Source organism: Anolis carolinensis, chromosome 2 (genome assembly GCF_035594765.1).
Source record: "Anolis carolinensis isolate JA03-04 chromosome 2, rAnoCar3.1.pri, whole genome shotgun sequence".
NCBI classification, from domain to species: Eukaryota; Metazoa; Chordata; class Lepidosauria; order Squamata; family Dactyloidae; genus Anolis; species Anolis carolinensis.
Genome location: NC_085842.1, coordinates 255,159,202 through 255,182,856, shown reverse-complemented (window position 1 = coordinate 255,182,856; position 23,655 = coordinate 255,159,202). Strand labels below are relative to the sequence as shown.

At 39.9% G+C, this 23,655-nt stretch overlaps 1 protein-coding gene across 4 annotated transcripts in view; it reads left to right on the top strand.

Annotated features, from left to right (window-relative positions):
- cntnap4 (contactin associated protein family member 4) overlaps positions 1–23,655 on the top strand; it is a 338,818-nt gene that overhangs the window by 76,032 nt on the left and 239,131 nt on the right. Inside the window, exon 2 of one of the 4 annotated variants that reach the window (XM_008103193.2) lies at positions 22,804–22,891. The exons of the other annotated variants lie outside the window; for them this stretch is intronic. The gene's annotated coding sequence lies outside the window, so the exon portion shown is untranslated. The remainder of the gene's footprint in view (positions 1–22,803; positions 22,892–23,655) is intronic. 4 annotated transcript variants of the gene reach the window in all.

Sequence of the window (23,655 nt, the reverse complement as noted above, 5' to 3'; positions counted from 1 at the left end):
TCAAACCTTATGATGATAGAATGAAAGTAGACAGAGGTAAGGAATAATGAATTCAAAGGCATAACTGCATTAGTATGGATCAGTATGCAAAGGAATCTTATGGAAACTTTAAGAACCCTTCTACACTGTCAAATAAAATCCAAATTATCTGACTTGAACTGCATTGTATGGCAGTGTAAAGACTCAGATAATCCAGTTCAAAGCAGATAATGTGAATTATCTGATTTGATAATCTGGATTGTATGGAAGTGTAGAAGGAGCCTGAGATTGACTGTGAAAGAGGTTGAGGCTGATCTACATGGGCTTAAAAGTCTGTACTCACTGTGAAATTGCTTTCAGCTGTCTTTATGATGTTCTTTAACTTCCAGTGCTTACTGTGGGGTAAATTGAGTTAAACCAGTATAATCCTGGGTTAGGAAAAATCAGGGGATGCTCCAGAGTTTGATCAAAACTCTGGAACAACCCTGGAGTATCTGAAATATTACATGTTTACAGTCTGATGGAAAATGTGAGTTATAGGCAGATATCGGTCAGCTGAACTTGCAGACTGAAAGGTCCCAGGTTCAAACCCCGGAAAAGGTGTGAGTGCCCGCTGTTAGCTCCAGCTTTTGCCAACCTAGCAGTTCGAAAACATGCCAATGTGAGTAGATCAATAGGAAGTTAACGGTGCTCCATGCAGTCATGCCGGCCACATGGCCTTGGAGGTGTCTACGGACAATGCTGGCTCTTCGGCTTAGAAATGGAGATGAGCACCAACCCCCAGAGTCAGACATGACTGGACTTAACATCAGGGGAAATCTTTACCTTTACCTTTTATTGGTCAGCATTTCTTTACAGAGGGTTCTAATCCCTGACTGATTCTAGTCAAAAATAATTTATAAATGAGTAGCTCTGCCTTGTCCAATGGGAAGCAACCCTACAGGGTTTAGTATCTAGACCTTTACAGTTTTTATTGCCCCATGAAAACTATTATTTCCTTATAAAGTAAAATCAAATGGCTACTAGGAACTGCATCCCTATAACTGTGGGTCTGTATGCAGAGCCGGCCCTAGGTATTTTTCAAGTGTAGGCGAACAGAATTTTGGCGCCCCCCCCCCAAACCAATCACTGAAAAATAAAAGCGTTGGATAAGCGAAAATGTTGGATAATAAGGAAGTATAAAGGAAAAGCCTATAAAACATCAAATTACATTATGATTTTAAAAATTAAGCACCAAAAACATCATGTTTTACAACAAATCAATAGAAAAAGCAGTTCAATACATGATAATGTTATGTAGGGATTACTATATTTGCAAATTTAGCACTAAACATTGAACAGGGATATAGGGCAGTGTGGACTTAGATAACCCAGATAGCCCAGATAGCGTGGCCTCTGGAAGGCCCGAAAGAGAAGGAGGTGGAGAGTGGTGCCCTCCTCCCAGGACGATGGTGCCCCCGGGACGATGGCGCCACAGGCAAATGCCTATTTCGCCTTATGGTTGGACCTCCTCTGTCTGTATGTGAAACAGAGGATTAACTCTACTCTTAATGAGAAGCAACTGTTGTGGATATTCACTAATATGGGAACTCAACGTGTTTGTCTTCATCTAGAGTCCCAATACTAGATGATGCTACAAAGAACACTACAATAGTAACTTTAACTAGATGTGTATAACAGCTGCCCTATTTGAGCCTTCCAGGAAAAGTGTTATAATTCTGTATAAAGTGTGTTTGTCTATGGAAGACCTGCACAACCTGTGATCCTCCAGGTGTTAAAGACTCCACCTCCCAGAATCCCTAGCCACTAGCCAGCTTGTCCAATGGTCAGGAATTTTGGAAGTTGAAGATCAAAACACATGGAAGGCCGAGGTTATGCAGGCCTGATCTAGGGACTTCTCAAGCCTCTCCATAGTTAGTGAAATTGTAAACTTTCTGTTTTCCTGTCTGGCACATTTCTTTTGACCTGTTTTGAGGCCTTGAGCGTTGAACTTTTAATAATATAGTTTTAAGTTCAAACATGTCTCCTTTCCACGTCTTCATACCAGTTGACTGATCAACCCTGTGATGATTTATTGAATGGCCTTATTATCAGCAGCATCTACTAGAGCTTCTGGTTGCAACTGACATTGAGCCTCAAGGCAATATTCTCTAGTGGGGCCAATTTCACAAGTTTTTGGTTCACATTGTTGTGGCACTCTTAAGGTTTCTTACAGTTTTATTTCACATCAATATCACTGAGCTTTTGCAAATGTGACCTTCAAACAGCATACAGACTTAAAAATACAAACATGTAAGAGCAATTTAGATAGGACCAAGAAAAGAAATGACATAATAAAGCTCTACATTTCACATCTCACTGCACTGTTTACTATACTTCTTAAAATGATTGACTTGCCTATTCTGGATTGAAGGATTGTTTTATATTCAAAGGCTGAGGGGGGATTTTTTTCAGAGACATAAGGTTTTCTTTCAGAGAGAGAATAGTCTCTAATGAGTACATAAAACCTTTCAAATACATAATTGTTTCCTGAAATACGTAACTGCTTCTTCCACTGGGAAACAGTGTGGAAGATCTTGATCTTTCAGTTTTCAATTCTGTTGCCTGTCACAGTGACCAGTGTTGTGTTTTTCATGTAGTGATTTTATCTGTTATATCCAAGAGCTAAGCAGCTTTATGGCAGTTCTGGATGAATGTGGAAACTTTGTATGAATTTTGACAAAATAGCCGATCCCTCTGTGGGCTGAAAGCTGATATGGCCATATGTGATGAAGTCAGCTGTAGTGTGGTTTAGACTTTTTGTGAAGGTAGTCCAATTTCCACTCAATTGAATCAGCCGTGTAGCTGAATCCCCTTGAGGAGATAGGCCGGAATACAAATAAATAATCATAATCATAATCATAATCATTATTATTACACATTGTGTTTATTCTACACTAAGGTAGTTGATATGTGTTTTGATTTTGATGACTGACATCAAATAACAATATCAAACTCAAACAATTGAATGGAAAAAAAAGTTATTTTATTCAACCTATAACCCATATGAGTTCTGCCTGGGGATGAGCAGAGGAAGGGGGGTTAATCTGATGTGGATCTAACTAAGGCCCAATGTCAATTGATCACCACACCCTAAACCTTCCCTTGGACCAGGCCGGTAGCCAGGATTTTGATTTGGGGAGGGGGGAGCTGGGATTTTGGTTCGGGGGGGGGGGGGCTGAGTCTGAGTGAGAGAGGATCTACCCTAGCAAACCTTTTGTATCGTTATCCCAATACCCACATGCATATGGGATATATTGAGCATGGTAATCAGATCATGATATGAATAAGCATAACAGTTTAAATAATAAATGTAAGGCCTTCTCGCTGATCACCCCCCGGCTACATGCCTGCCTTGGACAAAACATATGATCATGAGGGAACCTGGTTTGTCATTTTCTGGAAGGCAAACCCAGGGCATTCCCTCCCAAGTCCTAGGACTTTATAAGAGAGAGCAAACACCCAAGTTAGCTCTAAAGGCAGATTCTGTCACACACACACACACACCTAAGCTAAAGAAGCTATTGCAGAGCACTGACTTTTGCCAAGGTGTACACTGAACTCTTACATTCTCCTCCTGATGCTGGGAGGATTGGTTGCTCATTAAAAAAGCAGGAGGATGTGTGTTGAGGTGAACTAGCCTTTGATAACCTACAGCTCCAAGCCCTACATATACCAAGACTTGGCATGTGACATTAAATACTTTACCTATGGTTTCTATCCATAGAAGTCATCAAGTCACATTACCCACAGTATTGTTTGTAGTCTCAGGGATGTATTCTCCATAAATGGTACATTTTCAAAACATGACAATTCATTATAGTTTTACAGCGATATTTGTCTATAGCAGAGCTTCTCAAAATTTTCCACTTCAGAATACCTCAGACATATAGGTATATCAAATAGGTATAAAATTCAAACAGTTACTGATAACAAATCAGCATTTGCAAGACTTTCTAAAACAGGCTAATATTCCTTTTTATTAAATACAGCTGAAGCATCTTCTGCAGAATCCACTGTAAACGCATATTTGTGTAAATATCTAAAACAGCCACCAGGTGACATTCAGAACACCTTTATTGCTGCCAATTTTTTCATGACTGCAACACTGAGCTAAGGGGGCCCCATCTGGGGTCAGGACTCACAGTTTAAGAAACAGCGGTCTAAGGTATCCCACGAGTTCCTAGTATTTGAGACAAAAGATGTTTTCTGTTGTCCCACTCTAATCACTGCATTCTGTAAAAAGCAGCATTGGCTGATTATAGTGGCAAAAATATTATTCATGAGGATAGTCAAACCTCCATATCTCCCGCAAAGTCCCTCCATGAAGCCAGGCACCATGCATACTCTTCAAAAAGTAGCCAAGTTGTTGCACCTCAGACAATCTTTCATTTCTCCCTGCAGTAGTAGACATTTATGAGACTCTGAAGAGCTGTTTGCGTTATTTTTCTGTGATTTTTCTATAGCAGGAACATACCCATATAGTTACTCCAGGACCTGTTATACCTTGCTCTGGGAAGCATGGTTTTCTAGAATTACAGTAGGGATCCTTCCAGTAGAATGTGTGGTCTACTCTATCATCTGAGTCTGCTGTTTCCTCTCCTGAATACCTCGCAGAAGTCAATTAAGTTTTAGCTGAAAAACTTCCTTTCCCTTCCTAGCAGGTATATTTATCAAAGTGATGACATATATCTTTAGAAACTTGAATGCTATCACTTTTATTTTACTTACATTGTGCTTCACTCATGTTGGGTACTGTCCAATGCCATTAAGCATAAGAGGCTATAAGGATCTCTGAAAAAGAGTCCTGGTATGTACAAGTGGATGATTTTCAAATATAACATAGTTAAACATGGCCTGTTTCCTATTTCAGTAGAGTTGCAATAAACTACAGGTTACAGAATACAACTAAAAGTACTTGAAAATTCTCATTTGGACTTTGAAGTTAAACAGTTTTATAAACATAATGCTATTTCATGAAACATGATTATATCTTGCTTTCTGCAAAACATGATTATATCTTGCTTTCTGCAAAAAGAAACCATTTTGGGATGGTAGCAAACAGTGATGTAGTTTTATGTACAAAAGTAACATTGTTTTAATTCTAACTTTCATCACAATTTGTTGAAATGTCTGTGAAATAAAGCTAAAAGTCAGTTCCCATTATCTTTATGAGCATGTTATGTATATTAAAATGTAACCCCTACAAATGGCTAGCTGCCTTGTTGGTTACGGAAATCAAGGCAGTTTTGATGGTGTTTGCCAGTAGTAATCTTACATTAGTCTAGCTCAATTGCATTTTCTATTATGCTTTTAGCATGATCCATCCATACAGTGACTCTGACAAAATTCATATTATTGCCACTGGCAATTTAAAATTGGCTACCTAAAAGTACATTCTATTTATCCCATTTCTCAACTCTTGGACTGCTTACTTTAATGCCTTTTCTTAGCCAGAAGGGTTTCTTTATTAATACCACTGTAATACTATATCAACTAGAATCCATGAATTCTGATCCATGAGGCATCCAATGAAGTTGCAGTTCCTGTGGGTCTTAAGGGAAATTTATGGTCCATGTTAAAATTTAGTTGTGCTAATGGGAATTTTGAAATATTTCACTGTTCATGCCCAAAATGCGGAAGGCAAATCAGTGAACTATGTTGATTTAACTGCAAGGTTTTTTGCTTGCTCCCTGCTATTATGCAGGTTTAAAAATTATCTTATCTGAGAATAGTCTAAAGGAAATAAAGTCTTTAAGAAAGGGATAGTAATTTTGGCAAAAAAGAATTATACAAGAAATACTTCAAGAGAATTATACAAGAAAGCTCCTGAGCTGCAGAATTGCATGTTTTATATTTGACAATATAGTCAATTATATGATATTCCTAATATGGGCGGTGTGAATGTTGGACTTGGACTGAAAGAGACTAATGACCTCATCAGATGGGGGAAGAATCATTGGCATGCTCCATGGCCTTTTTAAGCTCAGAGACCGCCGGTTCCCAGTACACGATGCACAACTACTTCTGGTGGGGTCCTGTGCTTAAATGGATGGCAAAGAGGAGAATGCTGCTACCGCAGCAACATGGGAGGCTTCCCATGTTCCGCCAGGAACAATGGGGGGAAGCCAGACTGTCGATGCTTCCTTCGGTGGGATGCTCAACTGGGTGAGTTGGGCGATGCGGGGCATGGGGTGATGGGTTCTCCATGTCCCCCAACATGCATTGCTGAAATTACCATGATGTGTGGCATTTCTGGAAGCCTTTATGATGAGGTCATATGGTTTAAATTCCCTTCAGCCATATCATACAATATAGGTAATTATATGATATTCCTAATACAACCAATGCTTTCCCCTGTGGCATGCTCAGCTGGGTGAGTTGAGCTATGCAGGGCATGGGGTAATGGGTTCCTCACACCCCCGGCATGCACCACTGGAATCGTCATGAAGTGTGGTACTTCGGGCGGCCTTTATGATGAGGTCATATGGTTTACATTCCCTTCAGCCATGGAAATCCATGGACATTTCACACTCAACCTCTAAACAAGGAAGTGGAAAATAGCACATGAAGAATTCTTGCCAAGAAATCTCTATGAAAGGGTCACCATAAGTTGGTGTTGGCTTGAAGGCACATTACAACAACAAATAATCTTCCTAGAGACATCAGAGATCAACATTATATAATGAATTTTAACTGCATGACAAAGAATGCACATTTGAAAAAGAAGTAGAATGGCTAGGGTGGTAGTTACTCTACATAGAGAGGTCAAGCTTGTATGAAAATTGTACACAGTTAGCACACAGGCCTGTTCCCTTCCCATCTTTTCACAAACTGATAATGCCTTGTAAGTGATAAAAGAAACAATTTTGCACATGGGATTATTTCTACGCTGATACTGAACAGGTAGGCTTGCCATGGACTTAACGTATTATTACTCTTATCAGGTTGTCACATAGACGTAGTACATACAGATCCTTAATGGAACTGCATAATCTTTGAGAAAATAAAAGGTTTAGTCACCACTTCTACCCACAGTATGCAAAAGGCCAAATTTTCTAACTATGGCCTTGACTTAAGGCAGCATGAGGCAAATCTAGGACCTCATAACATTTAAAGTTTAAAATGCTAAATCAGTATGCAATCCACATTTTTTTTACAACAGGATGCATGCAGGATCCCAACAGGATACATACACCCTCCATCACATGAATTTCTTACTGTTTAAAGTAATCTGGTTTGACCCATCACACCACAGAATCTTTGCTCTTCTCAATTCGTCATAATTTCTGCTGATATCACTCCCTCCTCTCTTTCTCATTTTTTAAAAATACTTGCTAGGTGATGCTGCTAGGGAGAAGTCTCATAGGCATGATATCACAAGAATTGTAATTCTCACACATGTGCAGTAGAGAGCTGCAAACAGAAAAGGTGGCCCTTACAAATAAAACACCTATACAAAGGCTTGGGGGAGGATGGACCATGGACAATGGGATTTGCAGTACCTCCACCCAGATCCAGACACTACTGCAGATCCCATAGACCATGGATCTGGACCAAACTTGAAGGGGTTTGAGGAAGGATGGACCACAGACAATGGGACTTGCAGTATTTTCAGCCATATCCAGAGACTACTGCAAACCTCATCAACTATGAAATCACTTGAATGTGTACAATGACATATTCTTTAAAGTTAAAATGTAAGCAACAGCACAAAAGGAAAACACATATTTGAAAAAGGGCTGAAGACTTCAAAGTAGCCATCATTGAGGTTTTCTTTCCTCACGTAGCTAGAGGCCAATGGTTACAGCTCCCTTCCTCACAAATCCCGGTGTCTGCAGAGACTGCCTACAGATACACCCAAAGGGGATATCACAGCATAGGGGACAGCTCACTTACTGTTTCGTTGATCACACATGAAAGAAGCATTTTCATGCTATTTATATTTTAAAACACAGTATGAATCCCGTGTCCAAATGGTCCATCTCTGCCACCTTTTGCACACAGTTTTCAACAGAATGATGATGACAGGAGACAAATGTAATTTGATATGACATGTCGAGATGCATATGCAAACGAGGTCAGAAATGGAGTATCCTTTAATGTGATCAGCTCCCTAGACTTTCCAAGACAATAAAAGTGGAACTGCTTGAGGTATAATAGAAGCAGCTAATAGCATTGATTGAGATAAGGTGGTTATTTTTGGAAGACAAACCAAATCCGGGTTCTTGGCACTGGTTTCAAGAGAAAAATGTTGGGAAAATTTTTAGTGTTCCGAGGGAAATACACATGCCAGTTGGCAGAAGAAAAAATGCTGTAAGTTAATAGACCATTGCCTGGTGCCTAAATTTTCAGGAAAAACATCATGAATTAGAAGCAAGTATGGGATTGCCATTTGGGGAAAAAAATGAAAAGGTGGACCTGAGAGCATGTATCCAGTGAAAATGTTAGTTTAATCTTTGTAGGGTTCCTATTGGATTCATTACACTTTTTGGTATGTGGGATAGTTAAAATTTTATGAGGCAACTACTTTTTAAATATTGAACTTTGGGTTGTTTTAAAAAATATCTTCATAATAGAACTGGTGAAAACACTCTTTGGACAGATGCACATAGCATGTTCATTCCAAGCAATAGTGTACAGAAAAATGTAGGTTGCCCTAATATAGAGCAAGATCCTTAATATCATTCCAGAGAGGGTTGGATTTTTTTAAAAAAAGAGGGCATGGTAGATTTAGAATGTTTAGACTACTTCAGATATAAAAAAGCCTGAATCAATCCTTAGTCTGTGCATTTAGTTCTGGCAACTGCAACTCCTCTCTAGCTCTCTTCTTCTCCTTTTGAACTCCAGCAGTAAATATTAGTGTTGTGCAATTGTATGAAATCAGTTCCTGTTTCTGTTTGTTTCATTTGTATGGCTCCATTTCCATATCCATCCGCTGCTTCCGAAACTGGTGCCTATCCGAATGAATTATTTTGTTTCACCATCTGAATATTTAAAATGCATTTGCCCCACTGACAGCAATAGGTGGGCTGCCCATGCTCCCCTTCCACTTAGTTTTAGTACTAGAGGGGTGAACATCACCACACATGGAGGGCATATCTACCACTTTTTGCTCTCCAACTCTTACAAGGTTTGGGTCATCCCCCGAATTTTAGGGATTTTTTTTTCTATAAATAAAATGTCCTTAAAAACATCCCCTCTTTTCCCCCTGGTCCCACCTTCTTACTTAAGGGCTTAAGATACCAATAATTCTGAGACTTTTATTCTCAATCTGTGGAGGAGACCTAAGGTTAAAGGCAGGTCTTATGGTACCACTGATTCTAAGAGGTTTCCCTCTATATGCACAAGATACCTGAGCTTAAAGACTGGGCTGAAGGTTCCACCAATTCTGAGAGGTCTCCCTCTCGATATGCAAAGGAGACCTGAGCTTAAAGAATAAGCAGGCTGCAAGGCAGGCACTGAGGCCGGCAAGGGGCAACAAGCACAGCCGGTAGACATGCTCCCAGGGCTGTTCGGGGAGCACCAAGTGGAGCAGCAAAGCTTTCATGCCGCTTTCACTTTTGTTTCACGGCTTCATCCGTGTGGGGAGGGGTCTGCTATGCCGTGCAATATAAATGAACAGTATGGTACAAAAGCACAAATTAAACAGTAAATATAGCTCCTTCCTTCGATTTTCCTTACTGATTAGACTAAACTAACTTTCATAGGGTTACACATGCATGATCACATCCACATACACATGTACAGAGAACTGTAGATCCCACTTATAATATCAGGAGAGTGTTAAAGGGAACAGAAAGGAGACTGGCATACTAGAATATATCCTATCGGATGATAGAAATAAACAGAATCACAGAAAGATCTGGAAATGCCGCAAATATCCTGTATGGATCTTGGAAACAAAAGTGGTAGTTACAGTAATAAAATAAACATTGATCTCTCAATATATTTAGCCAGTCTGGACAAGTTCTAAGATTAGCACTTTTGAAAGGGGATGATATACCTGCCCAGCTATGAATATCTTGTCATCGGAACTTTCACTTTAATATCACTTTGTACACTCCCTTAGGCATCCTAAGAAGTCACCTCTTTCTTTGGCACACAGTTTTGTGGAAAAGGAGAGTTATTTTTGGTACACATGCTGTGTCTGCCTACTGGTATCCATGCCCCAGGGCCCTTTAGTTTGCTTAAGCAATTAGCAGCAAATATTTCTTTCTCAGCATGATGACTGGGAGAAATAGGACATGCATTTGAGAAAACCAAATACAGGGATTGTAATGAATGTGTGCCATTTTCCGTGAAACTCTTTGCTCCTCCACCACTAAAATAATAAGACCAGACAACTGCATGGGATAACTATGAGCAACTTTATTAATGTTACCTATTTAACTTTCTTCATGACCTGCAAACAACTTGATAAAGGGTATGAACTTGGTGTGGAATAAACTGAGGAAGTGGCCATCCAAGACTTCCTCCTCAGCTAATGTGGGTGAGGTGCCTGAGTCCCCTGAGCACAACCATCCGAGTTGCTCTCAGAGAATTCCAACCCAGTCACAAGACTTCAGTAGGGCCAGAATTCCCCTACAGCTCCAAGGCCATTCCCATTCGTCCCCACCTTAGTTGCCCATACACAAAAGCTTCCTGTTCCTTGCGTTCACCAAGCTGGGTGCCTTAGGTGCACACCAAGATATAAACTCTGATGGCATTAGGGTATCTGTATAGCCAGTAGCCTAGCTTGTGAAAATTAATTGGACTGGGACCCTTTTGAAATGGTGGAAGAATTCTGTTCCCTTTTTGTGGTTTGACTCTCACCTTGAATAAACCTGAAAAGATGACCTTTGACACAATTTTTGCTGGAGTGTACTCAATTCCAAATTGAGCAGAAATGCTGAAATGTGCAGGGTTTATGTGGGCACACTCCCTGGGCCATGTATTCCCAACAGAGCAGTCACTGCTGTTGCTGTTGCTGTTGGGGGGCTCCTTGCTGAAAGGACTGCCCCTCTTTGTATTTTTGCATCATGTGGCCACTGTCAGTCCTCTCACCATTAAAAAAAACAAGAAGTGGTCATCATCTGCATCCATAATTGGCTGTCTCTAAGATCCCACCTAAGGGTGGGATACTTGGCCACCTGAATGTTTCTCATACATTAGCCAAGCATTGGCTGTGAAGTTGACATAAGCCATGTATAAGATGCTTAGAAAATAAAATAGTGAGAATGCCCTAGCCGGATAAATCTTCACAATGACACCAACATAAATTAGGAAACCAGTAAGTTAGTTAGCTCAGTTACGATCTACCTTTCTCTTTTTAATATTTTCTTTCTATCATCCATATCCTCTTTCTTTTTTTTCTCCAATTCCCTGAACAAAAGAGAAAATAAATATTTGTGGAGGCCTGGAACTAAAGGAGGGGTCCTAGGCCCTCCTTCTCTGTTTCCAACATGCTCACACGGGCTACCAGAACAGTTATGGCATGCCCACTACATTTGTCATCTGAGGAAGAAGGTACTGAGGGAGGCGGGCATTTAACTGGAGTTTTTTTAGCTAGGCCTTTGCCCTTTATTCTTCTTCAATGCCATGCTGTTGAAAAAATAGAAAAATCATTAGTTGAGTATAAAAAACTTACAAGCCATAGAAACAAACAGTCCTGAGTGGTTGAAAGGCACACTTGTCAATAGAGTTGTGCAATCCAGTTAAATTGTGAGCCGTTTAGTGCCCCGGCTTTTGGTGGGGGCCCCAATCCATTTTTGGGAGCCTCCCGAGTATGGGAGGGCAGATATCTGTTTTTGCTCTGGGAGTGCCAAAAGATCCATTTTCTATTGGCTTGTTTGGGGGGGGGGGTTGGCTTCCCGTTTTGTTTGGTGGGGTTACTATAATTAACAATAATTATTATCTTTTAGAAGTATTTTCTGAAAGAGAGGAAGGGAAAGAGAAAAAGATGGTAAAAGGATGACTCTCCAAGCCCCCAAATGCAGGTGTGTGCACCCCACTCACTGCCCCTCAAGTTCTCAACGCCCAACCATTCCCTCTAAATAAAAAGAATCAGGAAAATAAAGGAAAATCAAAAAGATTTCACTATTTATTTATTTACATTTATTTACAGTATTTATATTCCGCCCTTCTCACCCCGAAGGGGACTCAGGGCGGATCACATTATAACACACATAGGGCAAACATTCAATGCCCATAAACACATCAAACAGAGACTGAGAGACACACGCAGAGGCAAGTTAACCTTCTTCTGAGAGGATGTTCGATTCTGGCCACAGGGGGGAGCAGCTGCTTCATCATCCACACTGACAGCACTTCCTCATTCCAGGTCGTAAATTAGTTAATCTTGCCTCCCCACTTTTTTATAAGTGGTACCTTATCTCCTACTTGATAGATGCAACTATCTTTCGGGTTGCTAGGTCAGCAACGAGCAGGGGCTATTTTTTATTTTTAATTGACGGGTGCTCACCTCGCCACGGGCTGGCCTCGAACTCATGACCTCATGGTCAGAGTGATTTAAGGCAGCTGCTCAACAGCTGCGCCACAGCCCGGCCCCTATGATGCCGAATAGGGGAGGAGGAACTGAGATCGGCTCCTGCTTGCTTTTGTGTTGGGTGAGTTTTCATACCAGGAAAGCCATTGTCGTACGTGATCTTGAAATACTGAAGGAAACAAGAAACAGGGGAAATGAAATCCGTGCACAACCCTACTTGTCAATACATCCTGGTGTTATTTACTCACAATTACAACAACTTATTAACATGTTAACTATCCTATTTGGCTTCATGTAAGACACTTAGCCTCTTAGTCATCCACTGTACTGTGGGTTGTCATTGTTGTTGTTGTTGTTGTTGTTGTTGCAACAGACCATCAATAATGGATGGCTAAATAAAACAGCATTTTCCTTTGTCATTAACCTATCAAATCATTAAACAGTGGCCATAACAATTAAAGAATATATCTATCCAGGGTGACCAGAATAGCACACGACATTCAAAATGGCTGCAGTGGCATTTTCTGCATGCAGAAACCAAGATGGCCTCTCAAGCACAGAAATAAATGGAGCCAAGATCGTCACCGCCTTGTGCACACTAAGCCCCAGAATGGCCACCACAGAGGCCTCTATAGAAAAAAAGAAAAGCCATCAAACCGTTACAACACATGGCCCAAAAGCATTGGCTGCAATGGGCCTCCATAGGCCAGCATCTCTGACAGCTGGCAAGCCCAAAGGGAAGTGAAATTAGGAACAGCATGTGGTCCCAAAAATGTCCACATGGGGCAGGTGGCTGTGATCCCATGGTAGCGAAGTCTAGACCAGCGATGTGCAAGCGACACAGAGCCATAAAGCTGCACAGTCTGAAAAAACCCAAATCTCCCTGTGCAAGGTAACCACATGAAAATCTCAATGGGCCCAGATCCCCACACTTTACCCACACAGAGCACTCCAGCTATGGCTGCACTTGTGAGGGTGGAGGTGGGAGCCCTCAGGACCACCAACCAACATGGGGGAACAAGGATCAGCAAACAAGGGGGAGATAGCAAAAACGCAAACCCACCCCCATCAAAACCTCCAAGTAATGGAGCCATGGTGTCCTCAGTGCCCCACTTCTGTGTCTTTAATGGAAAGGGGTTGGTGGACAAGCAAGACTATGCACACCCCTCCCTTCCCTACTCACAGACTGAATGGGTCCTCCACTAGGTCACTAGCTCCATTGTTGTCTCGATTAGTGCTTGCAATGAACTGAAAATACCCCTTAGAAGTAGTCCTGGCTGAGACTACTTGATTACTGGTCTCCTTCACTGGGGGGGGGGGGTCAGTAAATTACACTCACCCCCCCCCCAGCAAGCAGGAAAGGGAAAGCTAATAATATAAATGTGATCACATGCCTCACAGCCTCTGAGGATGCCTGCCATAGATGTGGGTGAAACATCAGGAGAGAATACTTCTGGAACATGGCCACACAGCCCGAAAGACATGCAACAACCCAATATAAATGTAAGGCTATTACAATACAAGAACCTGTAGTAGAAAGGAAATAGCAATAGGGGGAGATGTACCCAATTAAATGCACAATTCCAGAGGCTAGCCAGAAGAGACAAGGAACTATTTTCGAACAAGCAATGCATGGAAGTGGAAGAAGACAACAGAATAGGAAGGACAAGAGACCTCTTCCAGAAAATCAGAAACATTGGAGGCAAATTTCAGGCAAAAATGGGCATGATCAAAAACAAAGATGGCAGGGACCTAACAGAAGCTGAAGCGATCAAGAAAAGGTGACGACCAGTCCATCCTCCAGGAAATAATGCTGCTCACTGGAGGGAAGGATATTAGAGGCAAAGCTGACGTATTTTGGCCACATCATGAGGAGACAGGAAAGCTTGGAAAAGGTCACGATGCTGGGGAAAATGGAAGGAAAAAGGAAGAGAGGCCGACCAAGGGCAAGATGGATGGAAGGTATCCTTGAAGTGACTGGCTCGACCTTGAAGGAACTGGGGGTGGTGACGGCCAACAGGGAGCTCTGACGTGGACTGGTCCATGAGGTCACGAAGGGTCAGAGACGACTAAATGACTGAGCAGCAGCAGCAGTATTTTTTTACTGCTTGATCAATAACATTTCTGATTTCTGGGTGTTGCATAACCATAGATATGAAACAGAAACAAAAAGCAGTTTTCCCCCAATGGGCACTCCGATCTAACATCAGGAAAGGCATCTGCATGACCAGGAAGAAGGAGGAGGGCTGATGAGCTCGGGGAAAGGGAAATAGTACTAGTGTCCCATATAGATATCAGATAAGTCCATACTGAACCTGATCTCATCATCCAGACAAACCTGCAGGATATTCCAGAATTTCCAGTAAATTCTAGAGCTCTGAATTTGTCTAAAGCAGGGGAAAGCTGGTTTAACCCAGTAAAACCTGCAATGTTGACCAGAAGTAGACAGATGTCATAGGAACAGTCAATTTGGGGTGGATCTGGATTTTTCTGCCCATGTAGGCATGTCAATATGTGTGTGTGTATATACACACACAAAAATAAATAACACATTTGTTTTTAACCTTGGTTTGATCTGTTGTGAGTTGCTGTGAACTTGGGAGAAAGATATGATGCAATTTGAACAAAATTGAGTTACTAGGACTTAGATGTTAGGAGACATGCTAGGGATGAGCTGAAATTCTACTCCAAATTCATCACCCCATTTACAGGTGTCAATTGGAGAGAGATTGTTGGCTGTGTTGGAAACCTGCTCTATTGTGAACTTGAATATATTTTGATCCCATTCCTTGGCCATATCATTCAATCACTTTGTACTGAATGCATTAAAAAGATCTCAACATTTCTATTTCTCTTAAGACAGCAGATTTTGCTGCTTTTTGGGGCCCCATTCTAATGGCTGCTAACATAATGCTAAACATGTGTAAGTTCAGTATTTAAAAATGTCAGCAACATTGCTTCCTAATGCTATGTACAGAATACTTTAAAGGAGGAAATAAAAAAAGGATATTTCATATCCTGACTCCTTGCTTATTTGGCTATGTAAAAGGTTTTTGTTGTGTGTGTCAAATTTTTGTGGATGCCAGTATCCAGATGGAATTGACTAATGTTTCCAGATGCTAGTTGCATCAATTTACATTTATAATAATGGAAGCCAAAGTGTACATGTTTTTTAAGCATAAATGTGGCAAATGAGATTTTTTTTCTTTCACCAGCCCCCATTCCAGTCCTTCACATTTCAACATTTTATATGTTAGTCTTGTTCGACTGTCAGCGTGATAGTTCACATGCTGTGAAAGATTCTAAAGTCATTGAACCAGCTTTTTTATTACGAAGGAAACATTATGGAACTAATTTCCACATATTTACAACCTGAATTGCTGAGTAGATGTACCTATGTGTTCAAGTGGATAATTAAAAGCAAGTGGTAATGAAAAAGAAGTGCAGACACACACACATACTTCCTCTATTTGCAAAAGTAAAGCTTTGTGGCTGTAGAGAGTATGCAGTGGCTCCTGCTGTATGTCATGAGCTCCTTTTAGGTTTTTAGCCTAGAGATATGATAGTGCCCCTGCTGCCATCAAAGATACTTTTTTTTTTCTTTGCAACTAGGCATTCTAGATATTCTGAGTATATCCAGTTGTTTATTAGCTGATAAAAATGCTGTGGGACACACTTTTTCCTTTGATGTACCAGCCAGCCTGCAAGCCAGCTTTATGCCACAGAAACTACTGGCATGTAGCACTTGAGTACTCTCAATGAATGGAAAGTTAAATCTGTCAAGGCAGCTTGTTTTTTATTTTTTGTTTTTTCGCTTAAAGAATACATTAAGGAGCAGATACTAGGTTCAGATCCAGTGTAGGCTAAGCTTGAGTTGCAAGCAGTTCCATTTATGTATAAAGGAGGAGTAAGTTTCTGATGTCTGTCAGTTCTCTAGTAACCAAAATATAAACTTGCATTTCCAGACTTTCAGGATAGTAAGGCAAACTTTTCATTCAGATAACTCAGAGAAAAAATTACCACCATTTCCATTTTGTATAATGCTTATGCCCAGGATTATAGACTCTTATGGAGTAGAACTTGGTAGTAACTAGTTCTAAATAATGGAGAAGATCCAATAGCTGCATTATGGTGATGCAGCTCTCAGTTACATGAATAGTTGTACCTTTTCAAAGATTGTGCAGAGGCACAAGCTGTTCTCCAAGGCTACTTACAGGCCAGTCAGGGACAGTTCTACCCTGCCCAAGCCAAAACTGGCACCAGGAATCTACAATTAGCCCTCCATGTTTACTGGGGCTAAAAAACCTGTGAATTATAATATATTTGTATTGTGTTTATAGTGTATTGCTTTTCTCTTTCTCTCTCTCTCTTTCTCTGTGTGTACACACACACATATACACATACACGCATATATATATATACTAGCTGTGCCCGGCCACGCGTTGCTGTGGTTAGGACTTTATTTTTCTTTTCTTTTTGTTGTATGAACGTAGAGGCGTGGATGAGAGGTTGTGCTGTCAATTTTTGAGGTTGTGGGGCGTTTAGTTTAGTTGTTTTGTCCAGTGCCGTGATGCCATTACCCTTTTATATATATAGATAGGCATGTACGTATGTATGTATTACTTGAGATAATACCTCTATAAATTTCTAGATCCTCCAGCATCAACATCTACTGAAAGCTGAGCAGAGAATGACACTGGAGGATCTAGAGATTCACAGAAAACATATTAATCAAATCCACTGATACTCAAAAGTGAAATTTGCAGATGTGGAGGGCCATCAGTACTAGAAAATACCATTCTGTTTACATATACTGGAACCACCTCTTGCTCTTTTGAGTGACATTCTCCTCCTTGAACTATGCCCAATATAAGTATGGTTACAAGACTTTTAATTCAATCAACATTGATCTTTTGTTGTACTGTGTCTTCAAGTCAATTCAACTTAATGGGTTTTCTCTGCCAGCACTGTTCAGATGCAGGTGGCCACTGCTTTTGCTAGAGGCACTCAGAGTGTGCAGGCAAAACATCAGGAGAAAATGCTGCTAGATCACGGCCATACAGTCCAGAAACCACACAACACTCCAGTGATTCTGGCTGTGAAAGCCTTTAAAAAGCTTTTGTTTGTTGGCTAGTATAGTTTTTATGTGTATATTAATATAGATGTGTGTGTTGTTGATGTGTCTGTTTTTGATTTTGTCCTGTAATGTAATGTATTGTAATAGCTAGTAAGCTTGTACAATTCAGGTAAACTGTGATCCATTTCGGTATTCCAGATTTTGGTAAGGGTCCTGATCTGTTTTTTGGGAGCCTCCCAAATTCGGGAGGGCAGAAATCAATTTTTAATCTGGGAAAGATTAGTTTCTATCTGGCCCATTATGGGGAGGGGGGGGGGGTGCCAGGCTCCCCTTCCCATCATTTTAGGTGCTGTTTGTCCTTATATCCTTCATTAAGACCTGAATTAAAAGCATCAGAGTTAAGATACAATGCTTTCTGCAATCATTTCCCTTATGTCTGTAGAGGACACCTGGGCTTAATAAAGGGATTAAGAAACCTTGCTTCCTGGGATCCTTTCTCTTCTGTCTTTAGACAAGACCTGGGTTTAAAGAAAGGGGTTAAAAAACATTGCTTCCTGGGATCTTGTCCTTTTAGTGGCTGCCTCTCTTCCAGCACTCAATGTGTAACTGGAAAAAACCAAAAGCAGCCAATTTTCGACAACCACTGTTCTGTTGTGGCCAGTTAAAAATGGTGCCTGAACTTATGCTGTTATGAGCTTCTGAATAAACCAAAGGCAAACATCCAAAATGAATCTGTGTACAAGCCTAGTAGCTAATTACATGCATAGCTTTAGCATTGTATTTTTTTAAAGTCTGATTTTTGTATTATTGTTGCTCTTTCACTGTATTCTTTTTCTGAATCAACAATAGTTTCAAAAAACCTTTAAAACTATTTAAACTAGTAAAAACTAAGTGATCATAATAAATAAAAATGAATAACTATACTAACAGTTAAGTATTCTTGAGCTCTTATCATTTTAGAACTGTAATTGCAACTAATTACTTTAATGGTAAGCTTTGAGAAGCATCGACCTCTTGTCCTGACTTTCCTTTCATTCTTTATCCAGATAAGTATTGGTCTGTTCCTGACACATGGAGCAAGTCAAATCCCAAATTAGCTGCATGCATCCAAATCAAACCAACTCCTAATTCAGTATGTTTACCAAATATAAAATGAAGAAAGCTTCAGACAGACAACACAAAACACCCCAGAAGACAGGAGCAGAATTCAAAACGATCTTGACAGACTAGAGAGATGGGCCGAAACTAACAAAATGAAGTTCAACAGGGACAAATGCAAGATACTTCACTTAGGCAGAAAAAATGGAATGAAAAGATACAGAATGGGGGATGCCTGGCTCGACAGCAGTACGTGTGAAAAAGATCTCGGAGTTCTCATGGACAACAAGTTAAACATGAGCCAACAATGTGATGCGGCTGCTAAAAAAACCAACGAGATTTTGGCCTGCATCAATAGGAGTATAGTGTCTAGATCCAGGGAAGTCATGCTATTCTGCCTTGGTCAGACCACACCTGGAATACTGTGTCCAATTCTGGGCACCACAATTGAAGGGAGTTGTTGACTAGCTGGAATGTGTCCAGAGGAGGGCAACTAAAATGACTAAAACGTCCAGAGGAGGGTGACTAAGATCAAGGGTCTGAAGAACAGGCCCTATGAGGAGTGGCTTAAAGAACTGGGCATGTTTAGCCTGCAGAAGAGAAGGCTGAGAGCCATGTATAAATATGTGAGGGGAAGTCATAGGGAGGAGGGAGCAAGCTTGTTTTCTGCTGCCCTGGAGACTAGGACGCAGAACAATAGCTTTAAACTACAGGAAAGGAGATTTCACCTGAACATCAGGAAGAACTTCCTCACTGTGAGAGCTGTTCGGCAGTGGAACTCTCTGCCCCGGACTGTGGTGGAGGCTCCTTCTTTGGAGGCTTTTAAGCAGAGGCCATCTGTCAGGGGTGCTTTGAATGTGATTTCCTGCTTCTTGGCAGGGGGTTGGACTGGATGGCCAATGAGGTATCTTCCAACTCTACTATTCTATGATTCTATGATTATTTTATACATATAATATTGCTTTATGTATTAAACATATTGTAGTTGTGGACTTATTCTGTGCACGGTTCACACATATTTCTTTGTGCATAGATAGGTTTTGTGGAGAATACATCTGAAACTGCAAAAAAGAAAATGTCAGTCCAGAATTCTCTTGTCAGGATTTTCTGGCAGTCAAAAACAAGCATTTGAAACAGTTTTAAATATGTCTGAATATTCTTTGTAACTCTAATGCAGAGCTAGTATGGCCTCAATGGCCTTTATCTCAGTGGCAGAGTGTTGCTATTATTTTATTAATGTAGAACTTTGAGGGTTTGGTGTAAGTGACTGTGTTCATGTGTGTACGTTTGTGTGTGCTGATGGATACAAGCAGAATTTCAGCAGACAAATATTGCCTTTTTCAAGTGTCAAAATGAAATGTTTTGTTTGGTTGTTGTTGTTGTTGTTGTTGTGAGCCTTTAGGTCATTTCTGCCTTCTAGTGACCCTAATCCAAACTTATGATTGACTTTTTTTGGTATGATTTGTTCAGAGAGAGATTGTCTTTGCCTTCCTCTATGATGAGAAACTTTGTTTTAGTCTGAGTTCAGTCTATTACAGCATACTGGCTCTGTTTCTTAGCTGTTAATGTAATGAATCAGACAACAATATAGATAGAATAAGTATATGCAAAAGTACTAAGCTTTTACCTCACAAGTATACTGGGGACAAATAATGCTTCACATCTGTTGTCTTTGTGTGTGTTCGTGCATGTGTGTGTGTGTGTGTGTGTGATGATGGTGGTAGTGATGCATCTGCATACATGTGCTCCTGAATAGCATAACGTTCTGTCAAGCAAAGGGAGTTTTATGCTCATGATTCTTTAAAGAAGCCCTTGCTTTCCAAATGTAACACATGGTTATTCATTAGCCAATAGGCATCTTTTTACTAATTAATAGGCCTTTTCATATCATAGTACTATCATCGTGCAGAGGTAATTTACAAAAGCTATTTTGGAGTAAGCTATCTAGGATTTTTATGGTTCCAAACTCCAATCTTAATTGTGCCTTCATGGAAGACAAGCTATAGGAAACCAAAATAGATGCCAGAGCCAATTTGCTCTGAACCAGCTGAAGCATGCCAATAGTTGGCAAGAGCAGCCCCTCACAGAGCTCATTTCAGTAGTCTAGACTTGAGATTATGGATCATACTTGCCAGTTTTTAATCTGGTCAAAAAGGGTTACAACCTTCTCACCAGATGGTGCTTGCAGTTGCCAAGTACAAGCTTAAACAATCCTTTCTATATCAGGATCCAAATTCAGTAGTGCAGTGTTTATATCTGACACATGAACAGAGCTGCCTCTGCTCTATTCTGAATCTAAATATGAAGTTCCCAATTCACATTTTTATCATGCTGCATTGATAGAACACTGCCAAAAAGCACAGTAGCTGCTTTCATCCACTGTGTATTGTCTATATTCCATCCTTCGATGGCACGTTTTGCTATTATTTTATTGTGACCCCCCAAAAAAAAGATATTTATGTAGTTCCTGTTTAAGCAAGAATGTCTTCAAAGAATTAACTCATTTGTTAGTATTATCTCAATTGTAAGGCAAGCCTACAATAATTAATATATAATTCATCAGATATATGAATATATATCTGATTAATTATGTGTACATTATTTTGTGTTTATCCAGGTCTAAATGGAAAGTAGTGTTGTCAGTTTTGTCACTTCTGCGTCATTCATTAGGTTGTGTTTAAAGATACACCTCCACATACGGAATGTGTCTGTTACAATTTTGCATGATGGGACACTATATTTCATTAAGGTTTGTTTTTGATACTCTTGAATTAACTAGAACATGCACCTCTTCCAACTTCTCCTCCCCCTTCCAAAAACAAAAACAAAAACTAACAAACCCTCCATCAATTGACATTTAAACAGTACATAATTTGTGACTTAGTGGTCTATAAGTGGTCTGAAAATATATAATGTAGAAGATATGCAAGACTGTGGTATCTGATTGTGCAAGTTCAATTAATGGGGAGAACTATTGTTTGTAAACATTTAAATCTATTTTTAAAATCATTTTGAAGAAATGTGTTACAATTAATTATTTTTCTTTCCCTCCCCTCCTCCAGCCTGTCCCAGCATTATCTTAAATGCTTTCACTGTAATAGACCCAGAAATGAATTGAATTGCAAAAGGCGATGCAGAGGTGAAGTGAATTAGTGGTTACCATCCTATGTCGAGGATCAGGAATCACTATGCACATGCAGTCTCTGTTGGATATCCATATGCAATTATGTAAAATGCATATCCACAACAGGCCTAACTTTATGCAATATCCATGTGAATCCACTGCCATGTATAGTAGTGGCACTACATGTGTAACTCTTGAATTAAATTAAGGCAATTCCACATCAGAATTTTTTTTTACTGTAAGGTGACCTACACATGTGCAAGACACCAATTAAACTTTGGCCAACATGTCAGCATCAAAGCTGAAATCTTCATGATTGTCATTTATGCCAAGCCACATTATCCATGCTTACATGATGGAACAAGTATTCATTGTTTTTCTTATACAACTTGTCTTTAGTTAATTTACACTGATTTTGTTATGAAACTTACATTTCAACATAAGCTTCATAAAACACCTTATGTATATAAAAACAAGCATGAAACATAAGAGCAGGTCCAAGTGCAGAATCATAAAATAGAGGCAATGGTCTCTTCTACACTGCCATATAAAATCCAGATTATCTGTTTTGAACTGGATTATATGACAGTGTAGACACATATAATCCAATATATTGTGATTGTAACTTAATAAGGATGTTACTGATTTTTCCAGTGAGCTGTAGTTTTTATTTATTCCAATACTTAACTATAACTAAGTGTGGAAGGAAGAATATCACATCGTTCAAAACCTGGTTTCTGCAGATCATTTAATTTTTTAAAAAGTCTTTTGCTTGGAGTGTTGTATGATTTCCAGGCTGTTTTAGCAGCATTTTCTCATGATGTTTCACCTGCCTCTTTGGCTAACATCTTCAGAGGATCAGATGTGGATTATCTGCTTTGATAACCTGGATTTTATGGCAGTGTAGAAGGAGCCATAAATTATTCATGTTAGAGCAACAATCATCTAGTCAACTCCCTGAAACATCTCTGAAAGATGCCCATTCAACTTTGTTTACAGATTTCCAAAGATGCTGAGTCCAGACAATCTATTCCACTGTTGAATTCATTGGTTTATGTTCTAGTCTCTGAATGAAGGGAAATCATTGGTGAGTAATTTCTGGGTTTGGTTTGTCAACCAATTACAGATCCACAAACTGTAACACTGTCGAGTCCAAAGTTTATCAGTATACCAGCAAGAATATAATAGAGGAGTTTGTGAAAAGTCTTATTGATATCAGGATGTACTACATCCACTGCACTCTTCTGATATACAAAGTTTTTATCAAAAAGAGAGAAGATTGATATGGCATAACTTGTTTTTGAGAAATCCATTCTGCCCTTTAGCAATTACACATTCCTTTCCATGTGTACACAGGTGATCATTCAACCTGTTCTCGAACCTTTCCTGGCAGCAACATTACACTGACTGATTGGTAGTTGATCGGATCCTCTGTTTTACCTTTTTTGAAGACTGGAACATTTGCCCTCCTCTAATTTGCAGTTTTATCTCCTGTGCTCCATGAATTTATAGAGAGTGGTTCCGAGATTACATCTCCAAATTCCTTTAGTACTCTTGGTGACAGCTTATCTGGTCCCAGAGAGGTACATTCTTAGAGTAGCTAAGTATTTCTTTACTGCCTTTAGCTATGTTCTCAACCTTTGCTGGGCTGTAATCCCCTTTCTGCATGGTTTTTGCCATTTAGAACAGTTCCCATTTGGAAGAAGACTGAAGCAAAGAATATATTAAATAGCACTTATCTCTACCCCCATTAACATTTTGTCATCTTCTCTATGCAGTGATGCTATCATTTCCTTGTTCTTACTCCAAATAGCCAAAAACAAACACAAAACCCCATTTATTTTCTTTCAA